This window comes from Palaemon carinicauda, chromosome 13 (assembly GCF_036898095.1).
Source record: "Palaemon carinicauda isolate YSFRI2023 chromosome 13, ASM3689809v2, whole genome shotgun sequence".
Taxonomy (NCBI): domain Eukaryota; kingdom Metazoa; phylum Arthropoda; class Malacostraca; order Decapoda; family Palaemonidae; genus Palaemon; species Palaemon carinicauda.
This window is the reverse complement of record NC_090737.1, coordinates 20,639,427-20,649,426: the sequence shown is the minus strand read 5'-3', so window position 1 is coordinate 20,649,426 and position 10,000 is coordinate 20,639,427.

Genomic DNA, 10,000 nt, shown 5'->3' with positions numbered 1-10,000 from the left:
TTTAGAGAACTGTGCTAAAAGGAACAAATTAAGTAAATCATCCCTTTGGCCTTATCCTGTTTCTTTAGATTTTCGGGGAAGTTAGAATTCGTTGAGGATTCTCATTATCTCCTTTAGCAATACTGATTTTTTCTGGCTTTGCTATCGTCTGACGTGTACAATACTCATCTTTACACACTCTCTTTTTAGTTGGGTTCAGGGTCAGATTTAATTGAAATTACACACGCAATTTTCAGGTTTTATCCTCAGAACTGTAACAAAGTAATTTATTACTTGGGATATATTGTCCTGATTCTTTAAACAATATATCTGATCTTAAACCATATGATTGTGGATACTTAACTTGGAGATATTTCCATTCACAATATATCTGATCTTAAACCATGTGAATGTGGATACCTTACTGGGAGATATTTTCTTTAACAATATATCAGATTTTAAACTATATATCAGATCTTAAACCATATGACTGTGTATACTTAACTGTGACATATTCTCTTTAAAGATACAGTATATGCGATCTTAAACCATATGATTGTGGAATTTACTTGGAGATATTTTCATTCACAATATATCTGATCTTTAAACCATGTGAATGTGGATACCTTACTGGGTGATATTTTCTTTAACAATATATCAGATCTTAAACCATATGATCGTGGATACTTACCTGGGAGCTATTTTCTTTAACAATATGTCAGATCTTAAACCGTATGCTTGTGAACATTATTTTTCTCTTTGGCAGTGAAACTGCGAGAAGATTGTCATTATGAGTCACTGTTTTATTTTATTCAATGCAGGTGTCTGATTTATGATACCAATATAGTTTGGAGTTCATTACCATTGTTCTTCAAAGAGATAATGGTCTATACGACTTATTAAAACGTGAAAACTGGAGACACTTCCCCCTAAGAATTTCAAATTATAAGGGATAAAGGGTAGAAAATTTATCTTAGAATAGTTTTCATTGAAATTTTGAATACTTCGTAATTTTGAATACTTCAGTTTTATTCGGTGATTTTTATTTGACTTGGTAATTTTTCCTATTTTAGATTCATTTTGGTAATTTGTACTTTTGACCTTGTTTATATTATTTTGTTGTATTTTACCGTAGGTTTGCAACTGTGCAACTCAATTCTGAGTTTTAAATAATAGTTTTCTTCTATTATCAGGTTTGCAGTATATTGCTCTCTCTCTCTCTCTCTCTCTCTCTCTCTCTCTCTCTCTCTCTCTCTCTCTCTCTCTCTCTCTCTCTCTGTCCATGTGCTGTCTCCTTGTTTGTGTATATTAGGCGAGTATATATATATATATATATATATATATATATATATATATATATATATATGTATATATATATAAATACATATATATATGCATATATATATACATACATATATATATATATATATATATAATTTATATACTGTATATATATATATGTATATATATGTGTGTATTTATGTGTATATATATTTATGTACATGAATATAACGGATTTTGAGCGAAGCGAAAAATCTATTTTTGGGTGAGATAGCCATGTCGTCCTGATGGAAGTTCCTATAGGGTAGCTTCCTAGGGTATATTACAACTACGGCGATATTCCCAGAGAATTTACCTTAAGGTACCAGAATTCTAACTCCTGGAGCGAGTATCCCTCGTGAAAGGGATATCGCGACATATCAGAGGACGTATTCTAGACACGTCACATGGCAATCTACGACCTGAACAGAGATTCGTCTCGTAGGAGGGAGATTGACGAGATACGAATTCGGGAAAGAAAAAGGGGAGCCGCTCCCAAGGCTTCCCTATCCCCCGATTCGTATGCGTGCCTGGCGCCAATCCTGGCGCCATCTGTATTCCTTGTAGCGTACACGAGGTGCTACAGATACTGTATGTAGGGAGGGGTCCTACAGCCCTTTCTTAGAAAGGCAAGGGCGGGTCCATCAGGACGACATGGCTATCTCACCCAAAAATAGATTTTTCGCTTCGCTCAAAATCCGTTTTTTGGGCTCAAGCCATGTCGTCCTGATGGAAGTGTACCAGAGCATTACTGTATCTGTGGATTCTCAGAACGTGCCGTACTCCCCGGAGATATTTATTCCCGGTCGACTAGACCTAGAGACCTAAGATGTTACCGTTATACATCTTTTCAACTAACTATAAACTATGTTAGAGCTTCCTGCCCCCTACAGGGAAGAGTCCTACTAGACTCTGGAAAGTCTCGAAGAGTACATATATCTATGTATGAATACCAGGCAAGCTAATATAGTGGTCTCGCCCTATATTAAGTAAAGCATAGTTTGTAAAGGACCACTGCGTCAATATGAAATATCGACCAGTTTTCCGCACAATACTTGTATTGGCCAAAGGTTTTATATCCGCATAGGAGGAAAACCAATGCAACATAGCTTGCATAAAGGAACAATTCTATTAGAATTATCCCAGATAAGGTACATAGAATGAATGCTCAATTATACCAATAAATTGACACAGGTGAAGGAGACGCAAGGTTCTCAAGAACAAGCTTATTGACAGACAATAAACAGACAGGTTAACCACAATTATACATATATATATAAGAAGAGGATAACCCAAAACTTTAAGCGTAAGTATGATAGTAAACAGGGCTTGTTTGTCTGAAAGAAAAACATTAGATGCCACTTTTAAGATACCGAGGTATCAAAGTCATAAAAGCCTGTATTACAAATCAATGACATTAGCGTTAGAAACGCTCGGCACACATGTCTGTACTTATGCTAGGTTCACCTTCGGAAATGGAACAGTCTGGATGGGCAACACAGTGCCCTCACTTAGTTTGTAGTACAGTATGTAACTACACACTCACCCTGGAATTAATCGTCCCAATTAAGACCACTGTTCCTCGCAGAGTTAAACAGTAGGGTTAACACCGCGACCCACTGCTACCACAGATCTCTTTTAGTTCCTCTACTTGCTTCGCATAGTGGCGAAAGAACACTCTGGAAGACTTCCAGCCAGTGTATGAACGGAGATGTTCAAAATCCATGCAATTAAAGAAATTTAAGAATGAGGCAACTTTCCTCGGATCGTGACCTGCGGGTGTATTGTCAGGATCCGCTCTGCGAATAAAATATGTGATTTTTGCTCTGAGTTGATTCAGAGATAAATTTGAGCCTGATGTTTCTCCCCTGAATAGTTGACCACCCTTGAAGTCTGAAGTTCTATGAAGATAGACCTTTAGGCATTCTACTGGACATAGAGATGCATCTTCTTTCAGAGGGCAGATTCTCCAGGGACCCCACCTGTTGGTGGGTAACTCATTCTTGGCGAGAAACGTAGGATCCGGAAACAGGTTCAGTTCTTCCCCATCCAGGAACTGAACACGACCTGCCTCTCTCGAGAGGCTACAATTTCACTAACCCTGGCCCCGGACGCGAGTGCAAATTAGGAAAATAACTTTTTGTGTCAAATCCTTTAACGCACATTCTTCATTGCTCAACAGAGAAGCGAAATGAAGAACTTGTCTAAAGACCATGAAATGGGCTTTGGAGGTGCTGAAGGTCTGAGCCTAGCACAGGCTTTCGGGACTTTATTAAAGATCTCGTTACCTAGGTCGACCTGGAAGGCATATAGAATGGGTCTTGTCAAAGCAGACTTACACGCTGAAATCGTGTTCGCTGCCAACCCTTGACCATGGAGGTGGGGAAAAAAGATAAGCAGAAGTCTGTCAAGATCTCCTGCGGAATCTTCGCCTTGACAAAAGGCCACCCATTTTCTCCAAGATGACTCATATTGCCTTCTAGTAGATTTGCATTTATATTCCTCAATGAAGTCTATACTGGCTTTCGAAATCCCGAAACGCTTTCTCACCGCTAGGGAGAGAAAATCATGAACTGCAGGGTCCGGGTTTTCTGTAATGAAGCGCAGACAGTTGACTTCTGGACTCGCTGGGTCAGAACTGGATCTGGTAGTGGTACAAACTTCAGCTACAGTTCCAATGCCAGGAGGAACCACACGCTGTTCGGCCACTTGTGGGCCACTATTGCCGCTACCCTTTGAAGGATCTCAGTTTGTTGAGGACCCTCAACAGAAGGTTGTGAGGAGGGAACAGATAAATCTTGGACCATCTGTTCCAGTCGAGGGACATCGCGTCCACTGCTTCCGCTAAGGGGTCCTCGTACGGGGCACGTACAGGGGCAACTTCTTGTTGTCTTTCGTCGCAAAGAGGTCTATCTGCAGTTCTGGGACTGATTCAGAATGAAGGAGAATGATCCTGCGTCTAAGGACCATTCCGACTCTATCGGTGTGAACCTGGATAGAGCGTCCGCTGTCACATTGCGGACTCCTTGAAGGTGAACTGCCGACAGGTACCACTTCTTCTTTTCCGCCAATCGGAAGACGGCCAACATCACCTGGTTGAGAGGTGGTGACCTCGATCCTTGTCGATTCAAGTATCTTACAACTACCTCGCTGTCTATTACCACTTTATGTGGAACGAATGACGCGGGGAGCCTTTCTTTAAGGTAAGGAGCACTGCCCTAGCTTCTAGAAAGTTTTATGAGAAAGGTCTTGAATAGCCTGGACCAAGTCCCCTGGACTTTTTTCCGATGAGAGTGACCTCCCCATCCCTCCTTTGAGGCGTCTGAGTGAATCGTCACCGACGGGGGAGGTGGCTGAAGAAGAACCTGACTTCTTTAGATGTCTGGCTTGGGACCAAGGCCTGAGAAGAGTACTTAGCCGAAGCGGCTGGTCTTCTCAGATCTCTTCACGCGTTTGATGCATAACTTCTCCAAACTCCGATTGCATCCTTTAGCTGTGCTCTTAGCACTGGGTCTGTCACCGAAGCAAACTGGAGAGAGCGCAGTACTCTCTCCTGCTCGTGTCTTGATATCCTTTCGGAATCTTGAAGTCTCTTGACAGAACCCGCTATCTCCTTCCTTTTCTTCGCTGGGGTGGAGAAACGGTGTGACAAAAGGTCCCAGTGGATCTTAGCCACTGGAACTTTTGAGATGGAGAAAGTCGAGACTTTTTCTGTTGATCTTGAAGCCTAGGTACTCTAGGAACTGGATCACTGACTGGAAGCTTGCAAGCATTCTGTCTCGGATGCTGCCCACACCAACCAGTCGTCCAGGTAGGCTACTACCTGAATTCCCTTTAGGCGAAATTGTTTGAGAGCTACGCTCGCAAGCTTCGTAAAAATCCTTGGGGCTTTGTTTAGCCCGAATGGCATGGCTCCGAAGGCGTATAGTCTTCGCTGTAGCCTGAACCCTAGGTAGGGGGAGAGTCGATGGCTAATTGGAATGTGCCAGTAGGCATCTGACAAGTCTATAGAGACGGAATATGCCCTCTTGGGCAGTAAGGTCCTTATGTGTTGCAGTGTTTAGCATTTTGAATTTGCAATTCACTATGAACTTGTTAAGTGGCGACAAGTCCAGAATGACTCTGAGCTTTTCCGAGTCTTTCTTGGGAACACAAAACAGCCTCCCTTAGAAATTGATGGGCTTCACCCTTTTTCTCCAACCGTTCTTGAACGTACTCCTCCATAACGGGGGTGGAGTGTTGGAAAAAACCGAAGGTACGGGGGTGGAGTGCTGTACCAGCTCCCGCCCAATCCATTCTTGAGTAGGCTGTGGGCCCAGGGATCGAAGGTCCACCGATCCCGAAATTTCAGAAGTCTCCCTCCTACCGGTATCACCTCACTTGGACTGCCGTCCTGAGGTCTTGCCTTCCTGACCACGACCACCCCTGAATCCCCTTCCCCTTGAGGGGCGTCTAGACGAGCCTCTGGCTGCTCCTCTAGGCTTTGCTCGGAAGGAAGTAGACTGCCCTTCGAACGCTGGGGTGAATGCCGTGGACTGTGTCGACACGGCCTGGGGTACCCACTGAAAGGTGGTCGGGGTTTGTGCCACGATCTGGGGCACTGGGGGCAATGGCAATTGCAGTTGCTGTTGCTGTCTAAGAGGCTTGGCTGGCCGAGACGGTAGCCTAGTCCTCATAGTCTTCCTCTTTGGTTGAGGACCCTCATCCGGGGAAGACTTTCTTTTGATAGCCAGGTCCCACTTCTGGAGAAGGTTTCTATTCTCCAAGGTGGCTTTATCAAAAACTTCTTTGACCAAGTCGGTAGGGAAAAAGGTCTTTTCCCCAAATGTTGGAGGAGATTAGTTTCTTTAGCTCGTGCCTCACTGTAGCCGAGGTAAACACGAACTCCCTACAAGCTCTCCTTGCCTTGACGAAGCCATAAAGGTCCTTCGTCACTGTGGCCAGATGAGGCTTGGCCACTACCATGAACATTTCATGGACCTTGGGGTCACTTGCCATCGTCTCGAGAGTAGTCTGAAGAGACATTGAGGCAGTCAGTCTTTCTTTTGTATCGAGCTCACTTCGCAAAAGAAAGTCAGACAGCTTAGGGGGGTCCTTGCCGAACTGACGTCCGGCAATATCAGCCTCCAACTTTCCACTTAGAACGTAAGATGGACGTCCTTCTAATCTTTGTGGTCCATAGGCAGGGCCAGCGACAAGGGTTTACACTCCTCTAGGGAGGGGCAAGACTTGCCGGCCTCGATTGCTTTTAGTACAGCCAGAAACCCTTTCTGTAAAAAGGGGGAAGGCTCTAGTAGGCGAGGACACAAAGGAAGGGAGCTTCCTATTCAATGCAGCTACCTTTGAGTTAGAGAAGCCCCTCTCTTTCATCGAAGATGAAAGTAGAGCTTGAGCCTTAGCATGGTCATCACTATGACCTCCTTCGGCTCTGCCTCCTCCTTTGAAGCTGGTTCCTTCCTCAGCCGGACATAACAGTCCGGATATGGTGCCTTGCTGGGCCAGAATTCCACCCTCCAGGGGAACTGAGCCCAGCATATCCGAGATGACGATCTTTCCAGTCGTCATCGACATGTGCTCAGCATACCTCCATGGGTTAGCATCCGAGCACAAAGGAAGGTCTTTCACATTGAGCTTTTCTGGGGCCCATGTGATTCTGCAAGGCACTGCATTCGCAGTTCCATTGCAGCCGCCTTCTCCTGATTCTCCTTCTGCATTTGTTGGATCATTCCAACAATAGAAGAGAGGGCCTGTCCCAGCTCTACTGGGAGACCGGCCGATGTAGAGGGACTTGAACTTCATCCTGGGCTTCTGCAAGGAGGTCTTCCTCCTGACACCCGTCCACATCAGATATCCTGTCATTTAGCTGGATGTCTTGCATCGCGACCGCGACTTCAGCATCCACCTGGATCTGAACTTAGGGGATCTCCTCTTGAGGCTGGGGAATCACTGCCTCAGCTGATGCCTTAGGGAAAAGATACGCCCTCATCTTCTCACTTGGAAGATAAGGGCCAGAAGTGTACTTTTGGAAGCCCCTTACCCAGGTACGAAGCTTCTTCCTAGCTATTTAAATGTCTCATTAATCAGGTTAGTGCACACAGTACATACCTGAGGGTCCCAATACCGGAGATCATCCTTGGAGACAGCGTATGCTGCGTGTCTCCTACAAAACTCATGTCCGCAGAGGTTCTTGCTGCTGACATTGCAGAAAGCACTTCCCCACTTCGGAGTGTCCTTCTGTAAAGAGAAGAAATTTCCATGAGTATCAAGTGAACTATGTATCACTGGATATGCATAGTATAGCATAACAATTCATAAATGAAAGACACACACTTGTGTCTCCCTCACAACCCATTGTTGCAGCCTTCCAGATAATAAAATCAAAAATGGTTTATCTCTACTAGAGTAACCAATGCAAGGTTTCCATAGGAAACAGGTGGAGCTCACACCTAGGCAATGATTTTAAAAATCCTGGATAATAGACGGGGAAGAACTCTGCTTCCTGTCTGAGGGCAACAGCAAAGGGCTGTGTAAGAAAACACAATAGTGTTAGAAGATACAGTGCTGTACCTAAACTTTTACTATAGTTTTCTTCTTACTGTATATGCTATACAGAAGAATACTAGTACAGTATAGGAGGATGTGTGCCGGCCTGCCTTTGCCGGCCGGCACACACCACAATTAGCTTTAAAGTATACTACTTAACAGCTATAGGGCGGCAGCCCTCTGGTTCAAATGCCTGTGCCGGCGGCAGCAGCTGCCGGCCAGCAACAGCCAGTGTTGGCCGGCAATGATTGCCGGCCAGCAACTACACAAGGTAGTACCCAGCTGCCGGCCACACTCTTGGTGACCGGCAGACAAGGACTGACATAAGCCGGCCGGCAAAGGTACAAGACCGATGCCAGCCGGCAGCAAAAGAACCAGAAGACTACCCCTGCCCGGCTGCCGGCCTCATAGGCCGGCTGCCGGGACAGGTACAGCACTAGAAGAAAATAGAATGGATGCCGGGATAAGAGTGTACACAACCCCCCCAGCCCGGCAACCGAAAGAGTGCATATAAGGAAGGGGAGAAACTTAATTCAGGCTTCCTTGACCAATGCCGTCCGGCTCTGCCGGCAGGCATGGATGAGGGACCAAGAGAGGTCCGGGCAGCACTCGAAAACATAAGACCCTTGCCGTCCAGCGTCTCTGCCGGCCGGCAATGGGCTTAGTCAATCCAAATCCCAACCTATACTAGGTCCAGAAGTAGAATGACATATGGTACAGTAATACCCCTGCCGGCCAGCTCTGCCGGCCGGCAAGGTACAGTACAGTAATGGCTAGGCCATTACGGAGATAGAGGGGGAAGGGACAAGAGGGTCCTGCCAACCTTGCTTTAGTGACAGATCACCCGTAGCCAAGAACTCTGTCTTAGCCTAAGGGAGATCTAAGGGAAAGGGCCAGTGCAGTAGTATAATACCTGCCAGCTTCCAGAGCACCAAAGCAAGGAAAGCGTTGCAACTCCCAAGGGAAGATTTATCCTCCCCGAGAACAGCAACAGGACTTAGTCTGGTCGATCACACAAGAAGGAATCATAACTACAGAAACCTTCGACAGTGACCTAAGGGAGCTCAGCTCCCTTTGTAAGTGTTAGGTCAGCGAGGGAGACTCTGCCCCAAGCCAAACAACACGGACTCAGACTAAAAACTCTGTTGTTCTGACCCTCTTTGAACCAGACTCTGCTGGAACAGGAAGGTACAGTAACACCCTAGTATAGTTTTATCGAAAATAAATTCGGAAAAAACCACTTAGGGATAAGCCCAAGGCTTAAACAGAGGGAAAGGGATTGCATACCTTCTCCGAAGAAAAGAAAGCAACCGGGGAGTATGATAAAGTATACTAAGGCTCCATAAGCAATTAGCCTAGGCACCAAGAGAATCGATTACCTAATTCACCGAAACTCTCACGTATACAATCTTGGAAATATTCCACACAGTCTAACATGTATAAAATATAGCCTAAAGCTTCAATAAAATTTTAATTACACTCGGAAAAACCATAATCATGCATTAAGTACTAGGACCAAACGACTAGGCTACATGGCCTAGCGTAGGCCAGAATGGCGAATACTTCGCCAAATAATACTAAGCACGAAAGGAAATCCTATGTAAAGCTAAATAGCTAAATTTTATTAAGCAAAACAACCAGGAATGTCACTCTGACTAACTAATTTATACCTAGCGAGTGACAGTGTCCAGGACACCTCTGGTAGGCTACGGCTCTTGTATCAAAGATTAATCCTATTAATCACTCAAAATTTTACCAAGAGCCTACATTTATACATAACAGACACTATACTCAACTTATCCGAGGTCAACGAAGACGAAGAAGCCATGAAAAGCTGAATAAATCCAAGATTTGCGAGAAAAACAGGAAAAAACACCGAGTTGTTAAGCTACGCAAAAAGGAATACAGATGGCGCCAGGATTGGCGCCAGGCACGCATACGAATCGGGGGATAGGGAAGCCTTGGGAGCGGCTCCCCTTTTTCTTTCCCGAATTCGTATCTCGTCAATCTCCCTCCTACGAGACGAATCTCTGTTCAGGTCGTAGATTGCCATGTGACGTGTCTAGAATACGTCCTCTGATATGTCGCGATATCCCTTTCACGAGGGATACTCGCTCCAGGAGTTAGAATTCTGGTACCTTAAGGTAAATTCTCTGGG